The sequence below is a fragment of the Anabrus simplex genome, chromosome 2, assembly GCF_040414725.1.
Source record: "Anabrus simplex isolate iqAnaSimp1 chromosome 2, ASM4041472v1, whole genome shotgun sequence".
NCBI classification, from domain to species: domain Eukaryota; kingdom Metazoa; phylum Arthropoda; class Insecta; order Orthoptera; family Tettigoniidae; genus Anabrus; species Anabrus simplex.
In genome coordinates, this window is record NC_090266.1 from 1,164,177,221 (window position 1) to 1,164,203,876 (window position 26,656).

Genomic DNA, 26,656 nt, shown 5'->3' on the forward strand with positions numbered 1-26,656 from the left:
AGTTCAGAGCATACATTTCCTTTTATTCTTATGTTATAGTGACTGTACTATCATATAATATGACGCAGATGTCCTCATAATAAAAACCTACATTGGAAACAGGAGGCCCATGTTCGAGTGAGACACCAACTCACGAATGAAGTCATAATGAAACGAGGTGTGAGGCAAGGCTGTATTCTGTCGGTTGAACCCGTACTCAAAGATATGCTGCAGAGAGACTGTGCATGATATAGACTGTGGGATCAAAGCGAATGCAGTGACGATTAATATCATCATATATGCTGACGACACTCTCCTCATGGCCAACAGCGTGGAAAACTTGAAGCAGATTTTGTCGGAAGTGGTGAAGAAACGCGAAAACATTTATCTAAACTTGAAGTTAAATAAGACAAAATACAGGATTATGAGCAAGGGCCCTATGGTAGATCCCGGTCTGTGAGTCAACGGGGCTCTGATACAGAGGGTAGAGAAAAGCATGTACCTAGGCAGCGTCGTCGTTGAGCACTGGGACCAGAGTGCCGGACTGAGAAGGCCAAGGCAGCATTTACAAACCTCCGTCAAGTACTCTGTAGCAGAGAACTACTATTACAGCTTCGGGTTAGGATAACACATTGCTGAGTGTTCTCCATCCTGGTGTACGGAGTAGAATCCTAAACTACGACGAAAGCCACAATGTGAAGATTAGCAGCATTTGAAATGTGGGTTTACCGTCGAGTGCTTCGTATCAGCTGGACAGACAAAATACGCAATGAGGAGGTATTTATCAGGATGTGTAGAGGAAACTACTTTGGCCATATTATGAGACACAACATCCAAAAATTATACAAGGGAATATGCTTATGCTTATGGAGAACCTGCGACAGGGGTTCGGTCGAAACAACTATTTCGATATTCAACGCAGCCACAAACCAAAATAAAACACCCAAAGTGACAGCCGACGTCCGATGACGGATAAGGCACCAGAAGATAAAGAACTGTCATATATTAGGCTAAGATCCTTCACGTTTTTCATAACACCCGTTTCTTTAACATGATATATATCACCTGCAATTGAAATTTAAATGTATATGTAGTTCCTTTCATGAAAATTGGAAGCGGTAATTTTAAATATATACTTCGAGCTCTGTAAATTCTACTTTATATTTTTCATATCATTTTTACGTTTCACCTAAAACTGACAACATGTTTCCATTTTTCACTCCTTGAACAAGGTAACCAATGTACTTCCCTTGGTTACGGCATCCTCAGAAGAAGTATTACGTTGTTTTAGTTTAGTTATCATTTGAATAAAAAATTCTCCTCTAAATGGGCTTCAACTGGAACATATCAGCTACACTTATTCACCTAAACTTTCAGTATTTTTCACATGCGTTCACAGGGGTCAGTTTCTGTTGTCCTTTTTCTTTCCTAGAAGTAAGTGTCATTTGCTGAATGTCTTCCAGATGACAGCAAAGTCATCACAAATGATAGTAAATCAAACTGCTGGAGTGTGGGATGAAGAAACACGAGTCTTCTATGTGTTTCACTAAAATACTTCTTCTAATAATAGTCATAATTTAATTCATTAAGCTAAAGCTTCGTTCACGTCCTGCTGTGCGTCTTCATATCTTATAAATAAAATTCTAGGGGGTCAGCTGTCTGTAATATTATTTTATTCACCAAATATTGATATATTTATCCGATTTAGGTCAACCCGAGATCATATAAAGAGTTTTTTGTTTTCGTGTCTGCTTGTCTGTTTGTTCCACCATCATAGGTAAACGGCTTTATAGATCTAAACTAAACTTCATATTAAAGAGTCTACTCATCCAAGAGCAGGTTCCGATATGGATATCATTTAAAAATCACTGAATACTCTGGGGGTTTATAGGAAGACTAGAAGAGTTTTTTTCCGTTTTTCTTTACACTATTGATTATATGTCGACCAAACTTCATAGTTACAGTTTACTCATTCAGAAGCATGTTCCGATATGTATATCTTTTAAAAATCACCGAACGAACAGTGGGTTTATAGGAAGAACAGCAGATATGTTTAAATTTTCTTTTATACTGTTGATTATTTCTCTACCAAACTTCACATTTAAAGTCTACCCATTCAGGACCAGGATTTGATATGCATATCATTAAAAATCACCGAACACACTGGGGATTTATAGGAATACCAAAGACGGTTTTTCAATATTCTCCTACATTAATGATTATATTTCACCAAATTCATATTTAGAGTCTATTTACCTAGGAGCAGGTTTCGATATGCATATTATTTAAAAATCAGTGAACAGACTGGGGTTTATAGGAAAACCAGAAGTGTCTTTTCAATTTTCTCTTACACTATTGATTATATCTCGATCAAACTTCAAGTTTAGATTCTACTCATCCAAGAGCAGGTTCCAATACGCATATTGTTTAAAACTCATAGAATAGACTGGGGGTTTATAGGAAGAAAAGAAGAGTTTTCAAATTTTCTTTTCTTACCCCATTCATTATATCTCGACCGAACTTCATGCTTAGAGTCTAATCGTCCACAAGCACGTTTTGATATGCATATCATTTAAAAATCACTGAACAGACTGGGGATTTATAGAAAGACAAGAAGAGGTTTCTTTTCAATTTCCTCTCACGCTATTGATTATATATAAAATCCGTGGACTACATGTGAAACGCCCCTCCATTTTAAGTAACTTTGTTGTGTACATAATTTCACTTACTTTTCAAATGTCAGAAGAAAAAATACTATTTTCTATGGGTTTCATGCTCTGCAGACAGTGACGGACACCCTCGCACATCTACAGTTATTTGAAGGGTCCATAACGGGAGAAAATCAGAGGATGCGTAATATTTCTCTGGGCTTGGATATTAACCCCACCTAATGTATCTGAACACATGAGGTAGAACCTTTCCTTTGATGTCTGTGTCTGTCTGTCTGTCTGCCGTCTATTTGTTTGTATATTCGTAAAAGTGGAAAACTGGTGGACTTATTTCAACCAAGCTGTTTATTTGTAATCTACTCACTCCGGATTGTGTTATCAAGTGCATATGATGTCATGGTAATCACAAGGAGTTGGTATTTATAGGAAGATTATTCTCAAATACTTTCGTTGATATTCGGTCTATCAAAAGACTGTATATAACAAACGTTCCGTTCCTTTATGCCATGCATGTATCGTACGACGGATAATAATGCAGATGATTACGAGAAAATTGGATTTTTAGTCCAAGGCCCGTGGGGCTTGTCGTGCACCTCACTTCAAGGTGAGTAATGGGAAAAACTCAAAGGACATTTTACTCTTTTCGGTAGGACAGATATTAAGAGAGGTATCATCAACGTCAGAGCGCTACGCAAGTGGTTCAGAGATACAATACGCAACCTGAGAAAAACGGAGAATTTCGCACAACTTCGGACCAGGCACTGGACCGTACAGTAAATTCAGAAATCGTCCTCAATCTCTCTCGAATTTGTTGACCGTCATCATATTTTCGTTACTGCCCCAAGGTGTCGTAGGAAAATACCATTTTAACATGGCGAATTAAACGTATGAATTGAGCCATGTTACTTCGCACAAATTCCTGAAGGAAACTGCAAATTCCCGTACGAAGAACGGGTACTGCTGACAAAAGAGGGAGTGGACCACCAGTTTCCTTTTATGTGCTGAGACGTGCATGCCCACCTAGCATAAGCAATGATACTACTTAAGTGTGAGTCACAAAATTACAGGCATGTTCGAGATTGCAGAGACAAAATCAGTGCCAATAAGTAAGTGCTAAGTACCGTCTTAACTAAACCTCTGTTACTTACGGAATTAGCAATTTCCTCTATGATTTAGGGGGTACAACAACAAAACAATACCTGAAGCATTCTTACATGGAGTTTGAGTCTATGTGAAATTGTGTGAATACATGGATGGCGTTCTCATGTGCACGCGAAATTCTGGTAATTGTCTAGTGTCACTGCAACTAAACATCACGCAACTGTTGTTATGTAGTATGGGATGAGAAATACTCGAGACAAGTACGTATCTTTCTAAAATAATGGGGAAGGAAAGTTTCTTGTGGTGAGTGCATCTCAATTTCCTTCTCACACCTTTGACTCTTTTCCATCTCCACCCTGGCAGTCACTTCATCACTCTCGGCATCAAGATTGAGATAGCGTGGCTGTTTTTCATTTTTCTTACCGGATAGGAAATTCACACTCCATGAAGTACGTCGAGAATACGATGCCTCAATATTCTAAAGCACGAACATGTGGCACTTCACGTATATTAGAGACAAGGAGAACAAAAGCTCGCTTCTGCATAGCTTTAATGACATTTTCTACTGGCGCAGATGATCACAAGGTCTCTTACTTATTTTTGAAGTATATCAAACGCCTACCGGAATAAACTAATACCACTTGACGCAACATGAAAGGATGAATCCAGAATTAGATTTTGTAATACAGCTTCAATGTGGTTTGTCACTGATATCTAAAATATCCTTGGTGATGTAATGAAACTTCAAATTTCTTCTTCAGGCAATTCCAGTGAAAAATATTATAACATTCAGAGAGGTGAATATATGATAGGAACATAAAAACCTTCCTTAAGGTAGCATGGAGGTTAAAAATATGTTCAATAACTTGAAAATATATCTTTCGTGCCACGGATGAAAAGTATGGTCAAAAGTAAGCTGCATTTCAGGATATCCGTTTGAAGTTTCAAAAACAGAGAGTATTAATATTATTATACAGTGTTCGAAATGAATAGGTCTACATCAATATATTTCATAAAATTGTATTTTCATTAACAAAAGTTTTCTTCTGCTAACTGTTGAGAACTAAATCAGTGTCTTGGTACTACGAGGACCAAGTATAACATGACTTATACTCTTACTAGGGGTTTCCTGGCCGAGACAGCAGACGCGTGCTCGGTTCACCCGGAAGGACGTGGGTTCGATTCCCCGTCAGGTAGTCGAAAAGTTTAGAAACGAGATTTCCAATTTCCGAGGTTCATATGGCCCTGAACACCCAGCCTACACAAAAAACGAGTACCAGGTTAATTGCTGGGATCATCGGGCGAGCTGGCCATCCGGTTGGGAGCGCGCGGCTGAGAGCTTGCATCCGGGAGATAGTAGGTTCGAATCCCACTGTCGGCAGCCCTGAATATGGTTTTCCGTGGTTTCCCATTTTCACACCAGGCAAATGCTGGGGCTGTACCTTAATTAAGGCCACGGCCGATTCCTAGACCTTTCCTATCCCATGGTCGCCATAAGAAAAATCTGTGTCGGTGCGACCTAAAGCCACTAGCAAAAAAAAAAAATCCTAACCACTCTACTCCACCAAGTGCTGAGTTTACGGGTAGTGGAAATACTAATGACAATAATGAAATATTGAACTTGACAATTAGTTTACTGTTCACTCCAGCTGCCCGAAATGTGATCGTGGAACAGACTGGTTCGTTGCACCTCCAAGAAAAGTATTTGGAACCTTGTATGCGTAATGCATGTGGAATTTATGTGCGTATTTCATCTGTACTAATGGGTGTACTTATAACTAATATCATATGAAGTCTCCGTGGTCTATTTCATTGTGTTTACCTGGAGCTCAAGTCGAAAATCTACAATAAATGTCTATCTAAAGTCGTAGTCAAATGAGGATTGGTAGATAGATCGACTCAATTCCACAATCCACAGGTTAGTCTGGTTTTCTACCTCTGCCACAATATTAAAGCTTGTTTGCTGGGAGTAATGACATCTCTTCTTCATTTCCATATATATGTTCAATTTGTAATTTTAGCCTGAAGCCTGAAGCTCTGAATTCTTAATTGAATTTTTATTTCAAACCTTTCTTTATGTTCTTTGTAATTGTCTGCCATTCTATGTACTTGCTGTTGATTTATTAGGGAGGACTTCATTGGTGGTAGTTTTACATTTCCGTGGCCTGCCAATACTAGAGTGATAAGAATTTCGCTGACTCTTTGATCATCCCTGCCAGTCCGACCGTGTAGTGGTAGCATGTCTGCCTCTCACCCGCTTGCATCGGGTTCCATTGACGGCCATGTCAGAGATGTTTACCTGAGCTTGAGGGCCAGTTCGAGGTCCACTCCGTGTACGTGATTACAATTGAGGAGCTAATCTTACAGCGAGGTAGCGGCCACGGTCCAGGAAGCCAAGGATAACCGACGAGAGGGTTTGTCGTGCAAACCATATGACACCTTGTAATATGCAGGCTTTCAGGCTGAGCAGTGGTCGCTTGCAGGCCATGACCCTTCGGGGCTGTTGCGCCATTGGTAGTCTTGATTATCCTGGATGTGTTCAAGGAGCTTTAAAATTGAAAAATGGAACGTCTCGAGCACTTCTTTGAGTTTATAGTGTCTGCCCTCAAACCTACTGATTGCAAGTAGTGATCTATCTTGAATTAAATCATATATATTCCACATATTTGTTGACTAGTGTGGTTGTGCCACTTGGCGTATTCCTCTCCACCGTGTTCCTCTAACGTAAATTCTTTCAATCTAGGTGAATATAATCAATTTAATCAAACAATACTGCGTCAGGCAGGAGTTCAATGAACCCGGATAGCAGTTCGGGCAACCTAACTTTAACTGATCTCAGCACGTCGCTGCCAAAGGCGAATGTGTTCAAACACACGAACATTGCAGAGAATACAACCAGGATATGCAAGTTACGTCTACACAACCCGAACAACAACAACATCAGGTACGGATAAGAAAACGACGTCCCATCTCTATTCCTGGAAAAGAGAAGAGATACAACCACCTCATTTGTAGGAAGCAAAAATGCACAGAGGATCCTACGAGTACAAATCATTGTGTTCACTTGGAGCTCACGTTTAGGCCCAAAGCCTCGCCATATTCCAGAAGAAATATAAAACAATGCTGAGACAAAAGAACAGAGCTCAGAAGAAAGTGGGATCATGGACACGTCTGTAAAATTAATTAATGAAACTATCATCGACACAAGCGAAATAGCCCAGAAGGAAACATAAGACGCGAAAAATACTTCCTATGTGAAAGCAAGAAAGAGCCTCAAGGGATGGAACATTGAAACCGTATAGAAGTTCTGGAGACCCGCGATTGCAGGGAAATAGACATTAGTAGATATCTTCCCCCACGTCATCGAATATTGTTAATGGATAAACAGTGTGCACTCTTCTGACAATATTGTTGACCTACACCCGCATGACAATATTAACTGCAGGAAAACAGCAAATAAACAGTCACTCTTAAAGCGATTACTTCGTAATCAGGACGTGAACATTGGAATGCTTCAGGATGTCGCTAAGGATAACAGAAACGAGGTAAAGCCATGTATATTCTGGACAACGTTCCTCATTCGGACCCGATATTGCTGACAAATTCACACGGAATCAGAACTTGTATTCGAAACTTGGTTGTGGTGAATATTTACATTCCATTTAGATTTCAATGGTGGCAATTATTTTTAAAATCATACTACCTCTCATTCACAAACAGAGAGTACATGATCGGTGGAGACGACTTTAACCCAGTCCTAGCAGCAAAATCCTTAAGTGGCCATTTCTAGGGATGTCCGGCGCTCTGTGTCTTAGTAAAAGCATTACGATCGAAATGACCATGATATAATTAAACAATCAACTTCAGGTGGCCATATTTCATACTGCCATACAGGTGCATCAGAACTGGATATAACATGTTGGTAAGAACTTGCAGGCACAAATCCGTGAGGTAGATGTCTGTGCAGTCAAATTTACGAATCACTGTACTTACATTTGCAAGATACGACAACAAGAACTTGGACCGATGCGTGTCAGAGGAATCTGGGAATTAAACAACACATTTTGCAGCATTTGGACCTAAAGGAACGATTCAAACTTTGAATGGCAGGAATGGAAACAGGATTTTCATTGATATAAAGATACTCTTGATTGGTGTCGGATATACGCAACTATTCATTTGATGTGGCTTATGAAGGCATACAGCGCTGATCGAAGACGACAGATAAAACAGACACAGCATTTTGAAACAAATTCCTAAGGGGCATAAGGAGCATCTCATCCAGCCAAACACATATCGCACAATAAAGAAGGCAAGAGCATAGCCAATGGCCTTTCAAAGAAGAGAGAAAATAGGAATAAAGATTCAAGCTCAAACCACCAAATTAATAGCTCTGGTATTTCATCTCATGCCTGAGAGGACGCCAGAAGTACATGCAACATATCATAACAACTGATCGACGAATGTGGAGGTGATAGAAGACTACTTCCGAAACCTACAAATAAGAGCCTCTTGTCAACTTCAAACACCAATGGAACAAGAGGAATAGCTTTGCATCGAGACCAGAACAAATTAGCGCACGAACTCTCCTCAAAGGTAGTTTTAAAGCTATATTACGTAGTGCTCCTAACAGAACCCAAATCCGGCTCGTCTGGGTATAGCTTTTTATTTGCATTTTTGCCCAATAATAGGAGAGAAAATTGCACCAACCCTGAATAATGCTTGTATTTCAGAGAGGAAAACTGATTGTTTGAATGAGGGTGTTATAGTTCTTGCTCCCAAATTAAAACAACCAACCCAATTTTCCGATTTTCGGTCCATTTCTCTCCTGTAGTTTAGTTATAAAATAATAACCAGCTGTATGAAACAGAAACCAAGAAATGTAATCCAAACACCAGAGAGTTGAGGTTCCGAGAGGATGCATTGTGAACTCAACGGCTGTCATTAGGACTAAATCAGAGAATCCACGATTATAAAGAAGAAAATGTTATTATCATTGGATTCTGATCATAAATTTGAAAGGGTAAACCATGAATATCTGAATGAAACACTTACAGTTCTTGCTTTTCATGTCGGATTCACTCAAATTATTGGAAAATTTCTCAATGGAGTCACTACAATAATGAACGGGTTTCTAAAAAAAAATATTATCCAGATCCACCGAAGTGTCGAGCATGGTTTTTCGTTCTCAATGCTGCTTTTTATTATTTCTCTGAAACCTCTTATTAGCAATGTACTGCGAAATCCTCCCATTGCTTTTGCTCACGTAGATGACGTCACTCTGGTCACAAATCAAACTGCGCCATCCAAATTTTATCTCATGTCTGAGTGGACGCCAGATGTACATACAACTTATCACAACAACTGACGGCTGATTGACAACCACAGGCAAAGGCGTGGAACACGATGCTAATGGAAATTATTGAGGGACTGAGCTAAACCCACACAAGACAAAGGCGATGTGGACAGGAAAGATCATTCGAGTTCAAGTGGATCTTCCAGCGTAGATAACAATTAGACAAGACAGTAAGGTTTTAGGCAACTAAATTCACATTCTTCAACAGTGTTCGCTTGATATTTAAGAAGTGGTCTAGCGCGCTCATGCCTATTCAAGGTGTAATAAAGCAAGCAAAGTGCAGGTAGTTCCTATTGCAGCAAGGGATTAAGTATGAAAATGTATTCAGGCTGCGTAAAGTCTGGTATCTGAGCCTAATTCTTCTAATACCACTTGAATAACTTATGCTTTCGGATGGCATATTTGTCAAGGTTCCCCATTACGTCTTTCAAGAACTACACTTACATTACGGAAATCTTAAGGAGGATTTGATCTAATAGCTGTTCAAGTGTAAGCTATGCCCCTGTTCTTAAAGGATTCGGTAACCCTAAATCTGAATTTAATTTTGAGGAGATGTTGTAATGTCCGACAGTGCGTAAATCCAGCAGCCTCTTACAACATTCCCCTCCAGGCTTTAAATTCACAACACTTACGAATCTAGGTGAGTTATTTGCCATATGACGAATGTTACAACAAAACGAATCTAGAACCTTACGTTATCTCGACAGTATTTATACAAACCATAATGAAAACTGAATTAATGGTTAACTGGAACGAGTACGGAGGAATGACTGTCATCGTGTACTGTCAGATCCCACAAGAGAATGATGATTCAAGGTAATCCAGAACCATATTGTAATAAACAGCTGACTACTTCATATTCACTTGAAAGAGACGCACATCTTAAGTTCGTGCAGGAAGGATAGCGACACAGATAGACATAGGCTTAAAATATGTCAGCATCCGACTCTTACGAAACAAATTAAAACTACTGTTACATAACGTCATCAAAAATTTGACTAGGTACATCGCATCGGAATGGCTAATGTACCTAATATTCAGGCTTCAATCATTTCGTTTGAACAAGACAGTGGTACTACTTTTAGGCTGTTACGTGCATCGCGTGAAAAAGCTATCTATCACCACACTGAGATCGAAATATGGTCTGATGCCAACGATTATGTTTCAAAATCCTTCACATGTCAAAAAGTGTCTAGGAGGTAATGATCAAGAACAAAATACGAGGTCTGCGATACGGAGTGTGTTACATATCTCAAGAAGAGTGAAATAGAATAGATCATTGATAAAATACATCAATTATTTTTCATATTCAAATATTTAATGAAAATAACGTTAAAAAATTACATTACAACTAAGAGGTCTTGATTTTCTTCCTAGGACAAAACTATTCTATCAGTGCATAAATCTCAATAGTGTAGCTTTACAATTAATTTGAATGATAAAGAGACATGGAATTATGAATCGCTAAAGTAGTGCATATTCATTCTGAAGAGTCATTCTAGATTTGACTAACTATACTGAACACTTAATATACTAGTACACTTCCCAAAAACAACGCTTTGGGTACTGACCAATTCATTGCTTTTCCCATTGGACAGGGAGTCAGCTTACAAGCTCCTCTGTCGGTGAGCGACCCAACAGTGCAGGAGCTCGCCTACTGCAGAGTTGATCAAATACTGTTAGAGGCAGAGATTGTTTACAGCACTGCGTTAACATAAACACGAATGAAATTCTTTACACCTTCCTCGGAAAGGCTCCGGGGCAACAAGTTATACTTAGATGCAGTTAACATCTACCTCTCACAATCAGTATTCACCATTAATGATTTGTAAGATCTAAACAATTTTCGTAGTATTATTACGAGGATAATGCATTGCAAAACGTCATGATCTCATGAAACGCGACAGAAGCGCACATTAAAGGCCATTTTTAAACAAATTAATTCAATTGGTAGTTTCCGAAGTGATGAGAATGACATTCAGAAGAATACACTATCTGTAGCTGAGAGCAAAATGAAAAAGCAAAACGACGTCTGTTTATGTGAAACACAGTACTACCTGTTAATTGACTCTTTACATGAAGATCATCAAACTGACCATTTTGGTTTAAACTTGAGATTGATCAGAATGATTTGTAACTAGCATGTTAGAATATTTACATCTTAATGATTGGGGATGTATCCCAAGGATTTGATAAAAAGATTAACGTTCAACACTTTTGTACACGTAGGGACATTTCGAAATTCAAAGAATCCAAATCCCATTTACCTCCTACGGACACAGGATAACTCTTTAAAAACATGGATATTTTTTATAGAAGGATGATCTAAATTGAATATTATTCTCGGGGTTCATAATTTATGCCGCGCGAGTTGCCCTTGCGGTTAGGGGCGTGCGGCTGTAAGCTTGCATCCGGGAGATAGTGGGTTCGAATCCCACTGTTGGCAGCCCTGAAGATGGTTTTCCGTGGTTTCCCATTTTCACACCGGGAAAATGCTGGGGGCTGTACCTCAATTAAGGCCACGGCCGCTTCCTTCGAACTCCTAGGCCTTTCCTATTCCATCGTCGCCATAAGACCTATCTGTGTCGGTGCGACGTAAAGCCACTAGCAAAAAATATATTTTTACCATCTTTTTTAATGAAGCACTAGGTTTTACATTGCACTTTGTACAGAATAATTAGAATCGACTAGAAAGCAACTAATTATTTCGTAAATGCCTGCACAAATTGAGCATAACTGAACGATTTATTTTTAAAAATCTTATCTGTGAGAAATAGAATTTAACATAACTTTAAACGAACGTCTTTTTTATTAGAGGGGCAATAAGGAATATCATTTATAATGTGCAGCATGAACAACATGTTTACTTCGCGTTCAAAATGATTTGTACTTTAAATGAGAGAGGAACTTGGGTTTATGACATTTAGGTACAGAATAGAACTGAGAAATGATCAATTAGTGACACCATAAATAATTTTTCATTTTATACAGAAAAAACATCTGCGAAAATACCAGATCATGCTTTCTACATACGAGTACTCTCTAATTATGTAACTTAACGATGTGTAAAATTCGGACTTCAGACACAAAATCAACATTGAAATATTCATCAACTAGGAGCATAATAACCAGGAGAACTATTGTTTTTGTTTGAAAGTTGGACCCTCTGGAAACAAAGTCAATTTAGGACGAAGTCACGTCGGTGATCACTGTATTTTTCCTTCTATCATCCCACTATCACGTCCACGGGGATGCATGTCACTTCAGGCAGAATGTACTACGCGACATAGCAACCTGATGTTTTAAGAGAGCTCACCTCAGTTCACCTCCAAAGCAACAAAAATGGATTTAAGTCACTTCGGAAATAAAATATGTCAATAAAGTAGGATGTTCAACACATTTTTCTCTTTTTGATTCAATTAAATGGTACATTAGAAGACTTCAGTGTTCAAAAGCCAGCGGTAGCACATTTTTAATATTAGCTCCAGTTCCTCCTCAAATGAATTCCCTATGAACCATGTGTAATTGTGTAATTTTCGGATGAACAACTGGCAGGTTTATAATTTGGACGAAACAAATTGTTGAGGTATAATATAACGTCCTGGACTAATTAGTCTTATTATACTGTATTTCAGGCATTTATATCTAAGATTTTTCTGTTAACTCTGGCTACCGTACATTTTATAATTCAACACTATACGAGCTGTATATAAAACTGAATACCTTGGCTGTGGCTATCCATTCTGTGAAATTCGTGCGTGACACTTTTGATTTACGTATGCATAATAAGTCCCATTGCAATGCGATTTTCCCATCCTACTAAAACAAAAAGAAAGATATTCAGATGAAGGCATTATTAATACTGTATGTCACGATGGAACTCGGAAGTGCTACTTACACGTCGAATGCATGTTCTTCTACTTCATAGTAAACTACGTTTAATGATATGGAGGGGTCAACGCTGAGATTTCGCTCGCTGGGTGTATCTTCCAATGCCAGTTACGAAGCCATCCCCAGGATCCGGGTCGTTGGGATCAGGAGACGTGGTAAGAGAAAGACTCCGGGAGGGAGGATAGGGGAGATTTAATCAAGGGGCGTTTCAAGAATTGGGAATATGGAAATTACCCCGCGGTGAAGCTCTATTTGTAAATGGCAGCACGTTCCCGGCACACATCGATGTAGTTTCTGGAATCACTTTAATGGAATTTGCAATTCAGAAATGGAGGACCCTTCTGGTGAAACTTCCGATAATTATTCACAGTTTTAAAGCGATTAACCTGAAGCAGCTTAAATGTGAAATTATTACGTATCCTTTACACATCTCTTAGAATTTTCATGAACTGAGCTCCTTCTTTTATTTCATTCTACACCAACTTATTTAGATCATTTCCATTTTTGGTGCTGACTGGCCAGAATGTTCATTCTCTCGTTCTAGTGCTTGGTTCTTTCATAAATATAAGATATTTGTTCTCATTTGAATTCCCTGGAGGATTCCAGTTGGTTCTGAGTTATAAATTTACGAGTTTACTATTGATCCTCCAGGTGCTTCAAGTAATTAAATGTATTTCATATCCCAAAATAAAGTAATATGAAGCAATGAACTAACTTAATTAAACATTGCAGTTTTAGATTGAGCAGCGATAGAAATTGTGTGAGGGGTAAAGGTATATAGGAAAAGTAATTAATTACCTACATTACCACTTTGTGTTAGTATCCGAGAGGACCGATAGTTTAATACCGTAACACTTGTATTTTTTTACGTATAAGAACTATAGGAGTTAAGACACTGTTCACTCTAATGGTGAATTTAATTCTGTAATTCTTAGTGTAGGTCCATCCAAACATGTGTCCAAATGAAATGCCAATTTATTATTATTATTATTATTATTATTATTATTATTATTATTATTATTATTATTATTATTATTATTATTATTATTATTATTATTATTATTATTTCCGGCTCCATGGCTCCATGGATAGCACACTGGCCTTTGGTCGAAAAGGTCCAGGGTTCGATCCCTCTGTAACTTTCATTGCTTAATTCCTCTGGCACGGGACTGGATGTTTGTGTCACTTTCATTATAAGAATTCATCTTAGGTAGGGCCCCATCCTCATAGACGCGCAAATCGCCTAGAGGGCGTAAACTGGAAAGATCTGCCTCAGCACTCCCTGGAGTTCACACGTCATAATAATAATAATAATAATAATAATAATAATAATAATAATAATAATAATAATCTAGCTCCCTCTACGGATCAGAGATAAAAGTTTGGCCTCCGGATCGTAATTTGTAGGTTCAAACCCAGCAGAAGTAGTTGAGTTTTTAAGAATGTCCATTTGGCACTCTGCGTCATATGATGGTGATTACACGACAAAATTAATTAAATACCCAGCCATGGATCGCGCAGTTCAGTATTATTCCTCTGCTATTTAGCAGAGAAAAGTAGTACATTAAAACTGATAAGCAGGCAGAATAAATTGCGTTAAATAAATATGCTTGCTATCGGAACTTAAGGCCATCCTATTATTATTATTATTATTATTATTATTATTATTATTATTATTATTATTATTATTATTATTATTATTATTATTATTATTATTCATTATAGCACTTAAAAATTACCGACTATGTTTTATAGCTTTCTATATTATTTTGATCACGGTATAACAGCAGTTTGAATATTACTTAAGTAATTCATACAGATCTTTCAAATTCGTAAGTAGGAGAAATTATTAATATTTGTTACACAAGAAGAAAAATGTCCTGCAGTGATGGAATATGTGAATCTAAGCCCTCAAATATTACTTTACCCTTATAAGACAGCACTGGACAGCAGTTTCTGAAATGCATGCAGCGTACTGAAAATAATTACGATTTGTATGATTATAGAAGTACCAGGAAGGATTATTTAACTGAATGATTTCGTTTAAAATTGAAGCCCTTTTTGACTTGTGGGTGAATGATCATCCTCAGTATTATTTTACTCTTGCATACGATAACATGTTCATGTAATAAAGAGTTTAAACAAGTTTTTAAATTATTTTATTCTTAGCATAGCAATTAACATTTTGTTCTGTGGAATCTCCCCTCATTCACTTCTACCTCGTATTCCGGCTTTGCAGTGATCCTTGTTCCGGAACTTATTTTCTGTCATTACAATTATTTCCTAGCACTTTTGCCACCGACATGAAATGCCGAAAACTATTTTTGTATCCGATAACTCCAACGTACGTAGCAAATAATCCTACCCTGCGGATTTTTTGCAAATATGACCTATATACTGAACTAAGAAGTAATAATTCCAGTATAAAATTATGATTATAATGCTTCTTGTTTAAATGGGCCTAACATCCAAGGTCATCGGCCCCCCAATTTAAAGTAACATTCTTCTTGTAAAGAAGCCTCCGTGGCTCAGGCGGCAGCATGTCGGCCTCTCACCGTTGGGTTCCGTGGTTAAAATCCCGGTCACTCCATGTGAGATTTGTGCTGGATAAAGCGGAGGTGGGACAGATTTTTCTCCGGGTACTCCGGTTTTCCCTGTCAGCGTTCATTCCAGCGACATTCTCCACTATCGTTTCATTTCACCTGTCAGCCATTAATCATTGCCCCAGTGGAGAGCGACAAGCCTCGGCAGCAGGAACAATTCCTATCCTCGCCGCAAGATAGGGGCTTCATTCGATCCATCCCTGACCCGGTCACTGACTGAAAAACAGGTTGTAGGTTTTTTCTTCTAGTACAACACTGTGTACTGAATTCAAGAATCTAATGGACCAGCCTAGCAACAAAATGATTTTAGTTTTCTATTTTACGTAATAAAATAATTATAATTTCGTGTGGCTATTTCTAGTCGAGTGCAGCCCTTGTAAGGCAGACCCTCCGATAAGGGTGGGCGGCATCTGCCATTTGTAGGTAACTGCGTGTTATTGTGTTGGAGAATAGTGGTATGTGTGGTGTGTAAGTAGCAGGGATGCTACACCCATCCCCTGGGCCATTGGAATTAACCAATTAAGGTTAAAATCCCGGACCCTGCCTGGAATCGAACCCGGGACCCTCTGAACCGAAGACCAGTACGCTGACCATTCAGCCAACGAGTCGGACATTTTACGTATTGAAAGTACTTAAATAACCGGTCTCTTCGAATATGGCTTCTTCCAATTGATATTTTAACTTCCTACGTCTCTTTCATACAGATAGTATTGAAACGTTGATATTCACCCCAAACATATGAACTTCAAGTTCTTCAGGCAGTCAAAAGTAATGAAAGATTAAGAATTCTCCAGAAAATACCTGGAAGAGAAAATCTATTAAAATAAGCGTGGGAAAGGAAATATTTAATTAATAACAGAAATACATGTTTCGTTCCTGACAGAACATCATCAGATTCTATGATTGATTGATTGATTGATTGATTGATTGATTGATTGATTGATTGATTGATTGATTGATTGATTGATTGATTGATTGATTGATTGATTGATTGATTGATTGATTGATTGATTGATTGATTGATTGATTGATTGATAATGTTCTTATCTTGGTAAGATTAAGGCCAAATGACCTTCTCTTACATCTAACCAGGTGAACACACACTATTTGCAACGAGTTTTTGTCAGTTACATACTTACATATGGCTAAATATTTGATAACTAATACTGTTATATTCACTGAAATATTAGTATATTAAGGGACCAATCTGTACTGCATGTATGTAAACTATTTATAAATATTGTGCTTCAGTTGCTAGTCATTTCAGAAAACATTATGAGCAGTATAAAGTAATCAGAAAGCAATATACAGTATGTAATTCATTATTAAACTATTTATAACTCAATTAAACTGAAAGTATAAAAATTGTAAACGAAATTATTTCAATGAGTATTGAATTTTCACGACCGCACTGTAATCGAAATAGACTTTCTACACGTAATACATGTACTTAACGCGACATAATAGGTTGAAAGACGATTTCGAAAATTGTTTCAATTATGATTTGATATGAATTTAACAAAAAATCACCGAGTCACATTCGAGTATATTTTAGAGAAGCTAATTTAATTGGTAAGATTAGTAATTTTTAAGTAATTCATAATTCAGTACACAAGAACCCATAAACAGCTGCTTTGAAATCGTTTCTGATCTGTACAGACCTGATATTCGCAGGAATTTTGTTCCATTCACGAGATTTTACAACCGTGAAGGAGTTGATGAACGTGGTGGTTCTGTGGGTCGGCAATGCAGGAAGGGTGGCGTTCCGTGCTCGGGTATTTCTGTCATGGTTTGAGAAGAGGTTATTGATGGAATTTGTCAAGTAATTCGGTTATGAAGAATTCTGTATTTTATGAAGAAGTCTTCGGGTGTGGTTCGTACGTCGCACGTGTATTCGTGGCCACGATTGGTGAATAAATGACAAGATACACGGTCAAAGTACCTCAGATTATCGTTCTTCCCTCGCAGTAACTGATTTTATACACTGACTCCTTGGTCCCTGCCCCTAACGTATTGTTTCTGTTGCGTACATAATATTGATTAAGAATGAGGCTGTATTATAAAAGGTGCAAAAACATTTTATGGTAAATGTCATATTCAGTGCTTAATAAATACGGAAATATTCCTTGAAATTATCATATTTCACGCCATTTTTAAGCCCTCTCCTCCCAACTGTTGAACCTGGATTGTAACTTTCCCGGTCGTTGGTCTCTCCTGTAACTTAAGCACTGTTCGGTGGAATGTAGTTATGATCTATTTGTTTCTGTCTATACTTTGGAATCGTTTACGGGAAAACAATTTTGGAACGTCTTATCACGCATTATTAAATTAGTAAGTGATGTGCTTCATCTGTATTTTTGACTTAATTTAGTACAGTGAACAGCGGAGAATTTTTCAGGTATGTGTGATCGTTGAGGTTGGTTTAGCTGACACTTTTCATACTGTGTATTTTTTACCTTATTTTAATAATTTTATATTATGGTATTTTATGATCTCTTCCAATGTCTGTGAAATGGTGGGAGTTGTCGAATACGTGATCCAGAATGCTAAATGTCGATTGCGTGTTATTGTATTTTAGTTCTCTTTGTACCTGATGTGGAAATTACTTTTTGTTTGGTGAAAATAGTGGCACTGCAGTTTCGTTCCGGGCATTTGAATTCATATACTCCTGTTCTGAAATCCACGCTTACATAATCACCGAAGAAGCTCAGAGATTTGATTTGATTTGATTTGATTTGTTTATTTATCATCAACAGGGTTATTGATTCTCCAATTACAGATGATACAATACATTCAAACAATAACAATATTAACAGAAATTACTACTAGCACTAATTATAACTAAGCAATATATAATATATACAGATTTGCAAAACACATAAGGAAGGAAGGAAAAACATGAAAACAGAAAAGTGTTTATACATTTGAAATGGCCGAAGGAAGGAAGTATAACTTTCAGTTACTAACTGTGTGACGTGCCCACTCGGCCCACAGATGTTTGACAAAATTATAACGTGGCGGGTCACTTTCATATGAAAATAAATAATTTATATATCATTGTTTCTCCATAAACAATATCCCATGGGCGCCAGCCTTCAAGCTTATGGCTTGAAAACAAAAGTTGATAATTGATAATAATAATAATAAAAATACGTAATGAGACTCAAAAAACTCCCAGGGGTGGGGTGACAGGCACAAATCATTAAGTACACTAACTTGGAATTTAATGATCATTAATAATAATTTCAGAACATACAAATTAAAACAGCTATTTAATAGGATTGAAAACGTGACGTAACGGCGTATTAACGAAATCTGAACTTACGGAAGCAAAAGAAAAATTGAATTAAATTAACTCTAAGAAAATGAACTGTTGCGCGAAGACTTGCAGTAACTTATGCTATAAGCTCACCATATGTAGACTCTGTTGTCTTGAAGCTGATGCTGTGTGGATCTCTCGTACCAGCTGCCTCATCTGTTGTTGGATTCCAGTCCTACTTATGCTTTTCCTGCCTTTAACACTTCCTACTTTACTCCTTACATAAAGTCGTAATGAGTCCTACTTTTAAGTGCAAAACCACCATGGGTTATGTTCATGGAGAGAATACACTTGCATTCTTCCCTATTACGGAACAGTAGCGTAGCTAAATTCATAATAAAAGCTCTCCTTCCCTGTACTAGTCAAAACCGGTCTCCCGTTGACTATACCTCTCGTCATTGAGATAACAAGTCCCAATGAGAGTAACTTTTGAGTAGTATCCTACGGTACTACTCAGATGCGAAGTGAACTAAGTTAAAATCTTCTCCGATGTGCAGACGTAGAATCGTAGTAAGAGTGTCTTCCAAGAGTGTCTCAGTGTCTAAGAGTGAGAATGCGACTCTCCTCTCCAGCTCTTGTCGGCGGGTATATATTGGTTCAAAAGTCTCCTTCCATCAGCCATATCACATGGTCCAGTAAGATTCGAGGTCTCATTCCTTCTCCGATGTATTGCTGTGAATCCATCACGTTGCTTCATTACGTTCATTCACGTAGGCTGAACTTTCCAGCTGAAATAAAGCGTCAGGTAGCTAAGTTCGAAAAGTGGGCGTTTAAAATGTATCAACTGTCTCTTCATGAGGTAGAGAGGGTGAGGTCTCTCGTAACCTAGATGACGTACTTTTCCTGGAAATGGGCTGAAATTAGCCTGTTGACTCTGGTCACCTCGCAGTGGCTATTGGAAAATTTACTGCAAGTTATTAATATGAATGATGTTGAAATACTTTACCCAATAATTTGTTGTTCAGAATACGTTATAGCCGCGATAAAAAGAAATGAAATGATGATTGAAATGGATGATAAAAACCCTATATACATATATATTTATTTAAAAATGACCTATCAGTGATTAAATATGTACATCTTATCAATTAATTATATAGTTCAATAATCGAAAACATGCAGTGATGTCCCAAACATCACAAATGGGCAGAACAAGATACAAGGAACACCCTGTCTATGAAGCGTCCATAAGATGTCTGCGAATTTCACAGCTGACGAGTGAAATATATCCACTATCCCGCCAATTTCGTACAGGGATCTTAGGACCTGCATAAACCAAGAGCTCCTGTGTGATTCCGTTCTGTACCTGGGTAAGTGAAAGGTGACAGCCTGTCGGGTATTGCGGGAAGGAACATGAATTGGTAGCAACTGGAGTAAATTGGGACAGTCAAGGAAATTATCGATACATTTGTGTATGAAACGTGCGTTGACATACCTGCGCCTAGTCCTAAGAGACTCAATACACATGTTTGTACCAAACAAACCATAATCTTTCTATGACAGTTTGATACCCAAACACTTTTTACCGATCCATTTTGATAATCTGATCTGTACTCCCTCTAAGGCATTAACTAAGTATTGCTGTGAGTGGATCCACACTTCAGAGCAGTACTCTAGACTGGATCGTATAAGCGAAAAATACAGGGTTTTCAATGGGACAACATATTTAAAACTCTTGCAATTTATTTTGAGGAAGCCTAATATTTTAAATGCCTTGTTAACGATATTTAACACATGCTCATTGAAAGATAGACAATTTTGATTACTGAAAATAATACCAAGATCGTTAAATTTATTAATGCCGGGATGAGTGGCTCAGACGGTTGAGGCGCTGGCCTTCTGACACCAGCTTGGCAGGTTCGATCCTGGCTCAGTCCGGTGGTATTTGAAGTCGCTCAAATACATCAGCCTCGTGTCGGTAGATTTACTGGCACGCAAAAGGACTCCTGCGGGACTAAATTCCGGTACCTCGGCATCTCCGGAAACCGTAAAAGAGTAGTTTGTGGGACGTAAAGCAAATAACATTATTATTATTATTATTATTATTGAATTTTATTAACACGCTTCACTTCTTGATCCCCTACATGATAATTGAATGCATTAACTTGCATTTTTCTCGTGAAGGATATTGCGCTGCACTTTGAAATATTTAGGGTTGAATGCCACTTTTCGCACCAATCACTAATATTACTTATCAGACTATAACAATTCACAGTCACTCATCTTTTCAATTACCCTGTAGATTTTAAGGTCATCAGAATAGAGCAGGTAGTTGCTCGAAGGATTTGTGACGGCAGATCATTAACAAACAGAAGGAAACATAAAGGTCCCAGTAGTGAACCTTGTGGAACGCCAGACATAGGATGATGAGGACGAGAAATGATACCCTCGTATTTTAATGAATATCTTCTTTCGTAAAGATAGCATTTAAACCATTCAAGCAAGCTTCCATGAATGCCATATGCTGACATCTTAGTTAGAAAAGCTTTATGCTGCACTGAGTCGAAAGCCTTTGAAAAGTCCGTGTACACGGCATCTTTTTTTTTGCTATGGGCTTTACGTCGCACCGACTCAGATAGGTCTTATGGCGACGATGGGATAGGAAAAGCCTAGGAGTTGGAAGGAAGCGGCCGTGGCCTTAATTAAGGTACAGCCCCAGCATTTGCCTGGTGTGAAAATGGGAAACCACGGGAAACCATTTTCAGGGCTGCCGATAGTGGGATTCGAAACTACTATCTCCCGGATGCAAGCTCACAGCCGCGCGCCTCTACGCGCACGGCCAACTCATACACGGCATCAACCTGCTTGCACTTGTCCAGAGCGCTAGATATGAAGTGGGAGTACACAGCAAGATTGGTGGTAGTTGAGCGTTTCTGGACAAAACCATGCTGGTTAATATTAATTAAACCACTGACTGCACTGTACACGGATTTGTATATGACTCTTTCCGCTACTTTGGAAATGAGTGAAAGAAGAACTACTGGTCTGTAATTGACAAATAAAGATCTGTCACCTTTCTTGAAGACTGGAATAACATATCATTTCTTCCATTCGGACGGGAAATTGCCTGTCCGAAGAGACCAGTTGAATATCGTGGCCAGTGGGGTTGCCAGCTCCTCAGCACACTCACGTAACACAATTCCTGGAATGTGATCTGGACCACAAGACTTCTTCGTATCCATCGACTTCAAGATGTTGCAGACTTCCGACGCCGACGTTACCACTGATGATAAATTAATTTCTCCGAATTGTTCGGTGTGAGAATTACAGGGAACACTTGGTGGACGGAATGTTTTGAAAGTGTCAGAAAAATTATCCAGAATTTCTTTCAGTTAGCTAATTTCCTTGTCTTCATTAATCATCATAGACGGTAGCCGCCTAGATTTTGATTTGCAATTAATACATTTCCAAAATCCTTGTGGATGTCTGATAATATCCTCCTCAACAGACCCGACATAATACCTGTACTTTCTCCGCTGCATTTGTTTGTATTCCTTTCTTAGCGCCGCGAATTTGATGTAATCTGAAGGAAGTGGAGATCTTGCAGCTCGTTTCCTTGCTCTTTCTTTTGCCCGCATTTTGTCTGTAAGTTCGGAATCATACCAAGAGGGAAGATGCCTAGTCTTCACTATGCGGGAAGGTACGGCGTCCTTAAGAGCGCTGTGCAGTAAGTCATAAAACAAGTCAACTGCGGCATCAAGAGATGGACAGGTTTCGAGCAAGTTCCACGGAGAACGGGATAAGATATTTCGTAGATGGGGAAAGTCTGCTTTTGTCCAAACGAATAATGATTTTGTAGTCTGTAGTAAACGAGGAACACGGGCTATAGGAAGTCTGAGCTCAAGCGCAGAATGATGTGATTGTACTAACTGTTCTGTTGCTTCACACAGGGTATTATTAGTGACTTTTTCAGACACGAAAGCGAGGTCCAGGAAGTTATTTCCTCGTGTTGGAAAACCGCAAACTTCGCGAAGGTAGAATTCGTTGGTGATCTCTAAAAGAAAGCAGGCTTCCTCGTTGACATGGGTGACAATAGGATTAATAGATCCCGAATCGTCTGAAGCCCAGGCTTATATTGAAATCTCCGCACACGATAATAGTGTAATTTTGTTTTGCTACGCTATTGATTCCAGCCAAGGTTTCTCGGAAGTCTGTAAGCCGTACTTTCACCTCGTCCGGGGGCAGGTAACAGTAGACTATGTATAGCGCTCGGCCGGGGGGATGGGGTGGCCTTCACAACAACACATTCCCAGTTTCCCGTTAAGTCAGGTCGTTGCACTGGACCGTACGCAGAGTTCACTGCTATTAAAACCCCACCTCCCTTGTTCTTACTAGTAATGATATTTTGCCTATCTTGGCGGAAAATAACATAATTGCCGTGCAGTATTTCACTATTGTCGATTGAAGAGTCGAGCCATGACTCCGCTAAACACACGCAGTCGTAATGCATGTCACTCAGAGCGACGGTAAGTCCACGAGTGATTTCTTAAAACTACAGACATTCTGGTAGTAGATGCTAAGTCTGGTATTTATCTCCGGTCCTGGGTTCAGCTGGACATCCCCGGCAACTGCTAGTAGTAGAACACTCAGCGTCAGGATGGATGTGTCAGTGGCCAAAGGCTTGTGCTTTACACGCTGACTGGACGCCATTCGCTGCTGCTTGCCGTTAATACACAACACGTGGGCGCTTATGTGCAGCTTATTATTGGAGAGTATATCTTCCCAACAAGTTACACCGCACTTAACATCAAAGTATACGCTAGTCGGTTCAATTTCATTCATACGTAACCGCGATAAATGCACTTGGACCACAAGAAACACGATTAATATCATGAACACACTTACAACACGCCTGAAAAAGCTGTGAGTAGTCCTAAACACTGAAATTTAATTAACATCTCGTCCTCCATTTGAGTTTGTGTGGTTAATATTTGTAAAATGTGTTCTGAGAAGCGCATGATTCACTGTGGGCTTATCTTACTCAGGTCTTGTATCTGTTAACAGTTGCAATTTTAAATGCCTTTGAACTGAGAAACCAAACAATCCAATTCCCTTCAATATGATTTTTGGGTGAATATTACCTAGTATATTGGTTTGGTGCTCCTTCCAGGATAAATATTGTAAAAAAATTAAATCTATCTTTAATCATGACTGCCACATAAATGCAGGCATAGACTCAAGGGGTACGGCTATTATTTATAGGAAGGGTACAGTACATCATCAAAAATATCAGGTCACCCATATGTAATGCAGAATTGAACCCTAGATTGCACGAAAGGCAGACTCGTGAGTATAAAATGAGGCGGGTAGTATTATGTTGTCAGTAGAGAAGCAGTAAGAGCAGAATGGATCGTTCAGGAGACCTCAGTGTCCTTAAACGTGGTCTAGTCAATGGATGTCACCTGAGTAACAAATCCATCAGGGATTTTTAAACCCTTCTAAAGCTACCCATGTCGACTGCTGATGATGTTATTGTGAAGTCAAAACGCGAAGAAACAAACGCAGTAAAACCAGGAATTAGGCAGACCTCATTCAGTGATGGACCGGGACCGTCTAGCATTGCGGTAGGCGGTTTTAAGAAATCGCAAGAAATCAGCGGAAAGATTCAGTCGTAAGTTCCACAGTGCTACCAACAGTCCAGCCAGCACGATAACTGTGCGTCTGCTGTTAAAAAGAATGGAGTACAATGGTCGATCTGCTGCTCATAAACCAAACATAAAACGCCGCTTGAGGTAGTGTAAAGACGCAAGAAGACAGTGGATGGCTGGAAACGAGTGATTTCGAGTGATGAATAACTCTATAGACTGTGGCAATCCGATGGAAGTGTTTGGGGTTTCGCGAAAGCCTGGAGAACGTTATCTGCAATCATATGTAGTGCAACTAATGAAGTACCGGTACGGAGGAGGTGGTGTTATGTATGGTATGGGGATGTTTCTCGTGGTTAACGTGTGGTCACCTATTCGCGCTTAAAAACACGCTAAATATGGAAAGATACGAACTCATGTTAATCCATTATATACCGCGCATAGTAGACGACCAGTTGGGAGAAGATGTTTGTTTGTATCAGCATGACATAAAGCTACATACTTACTGATTACTGTTTTAGTGTGAGGAAGTACAAGTAGGCATCCATAATCAAGCTGCATCACTGAGGCAATGATTTGTGGACAGTAACATACCTGAAATGAATTGATTGATTGATTGATTGATTGATTGATTGATTGATTGATTGATTGATTGATTGATTGATTGATTGATTGATTGATTGATTGATTGATTGATTGATTGATTGATTGATTGATTGATTGATTGATTGATTGATTGATTGATTGATTGATTGATTGATTGATTGATTGATTGATTGATCGATCAAGGCCAGGTGCCGTTCTCTTACATCTAACCAGTGTGCCAAACCCTAACTCCCTCACCGATAATGTATTAAATAACACCAAACGTAACACACACACACAGGGAAAAATAAGGCGTGAACCGCGACTAGGAAAAGCCAAGAGAACACAGCCTTGAGCTGGAAATGACCCCTCATTGTTACTGAACAAGGATATGAACCAAATACTACTATCAATGAAATTAAATTAAATGAGGGTTTATTGATAAGATGAAATTTAAAAACATTAAACAAGAAAAAGGAAGCCAATAATTAAGAAAAAATACCAAGTGGATATTTACATCAACGTACCTTCCCGAATGAATGTCATCACATCGACGCTTGAGCGCAGTATTACTATTATTTAAAGACCCAAACAGATATAATTACAAGCTCACCGTCTCAGAAATACCTTCAATACATCATATGCCATTTTTATTATCATTATCACGGTCCAATTTTGGTCGTCCTTTTTACGAGATACGTCTCATTCATAACAAGACTCTTCTTCTCCATTATCCACTCAACAATACCCATAGCAGTCACAGACCCACGCGTCACAGAAGATAAAAACGAACAGGTAAAAATCAAAGAGCAGAAAATCGGGATGGGACAGAGAAAAATACCTTTGCACCAAGCGAACAATAATAAAATCAAAGAATTATCATAGGCATGCAGATAGCCTAAATATATGAAAGAAAACATGGCGACCTCCCGGGCTAGTAAAGGCCCAAGACAGAGACATGGCAAGAATAAATAAAACTGTACCGAGAACAAACATAAGGTACAGACACCAGAGTAAAAATGCAAATGTGGCCGATCGACATACCATCTTTCCTCTCCCCTCGCTCAGCAACACACATCCTAGCATTCACACATATGAAGGTATCGGGAAGCAATGTGAATGACCGTTCCAGTAAAAATGTCAAAATAAATTTATATAGTGTGACTCACATGGCCACACACAACAGGTCTCGCATATACCAAACAGCAGCGTGCACCATACAAACAATTTCACAACGGGACTGAAAATCACCCGTGCTCAAATCCATCAGGCCACGCGCTTCGTACGACAAGAATGTAACTTTAAGTCGAGACGGAGGGTAAAGTACCATAGAACGCAGTGCACACAAATAGAATCAATCTGAGACCCAGTTACCAACATTTCATGATCACAATAACAACCACACACACATGGCACTTCCATGCAGCGGAGCAGAAAAGATGCGTGTCAATCTGCTATGAATGGAAAGTTATGAATCATCACAGTGCCAACAACGAAAACAAAGATCAACATACCTGTAATATCAATAGTCAAAATAAAAGGTAACATGCTTGTATGGGCTAAGTTTG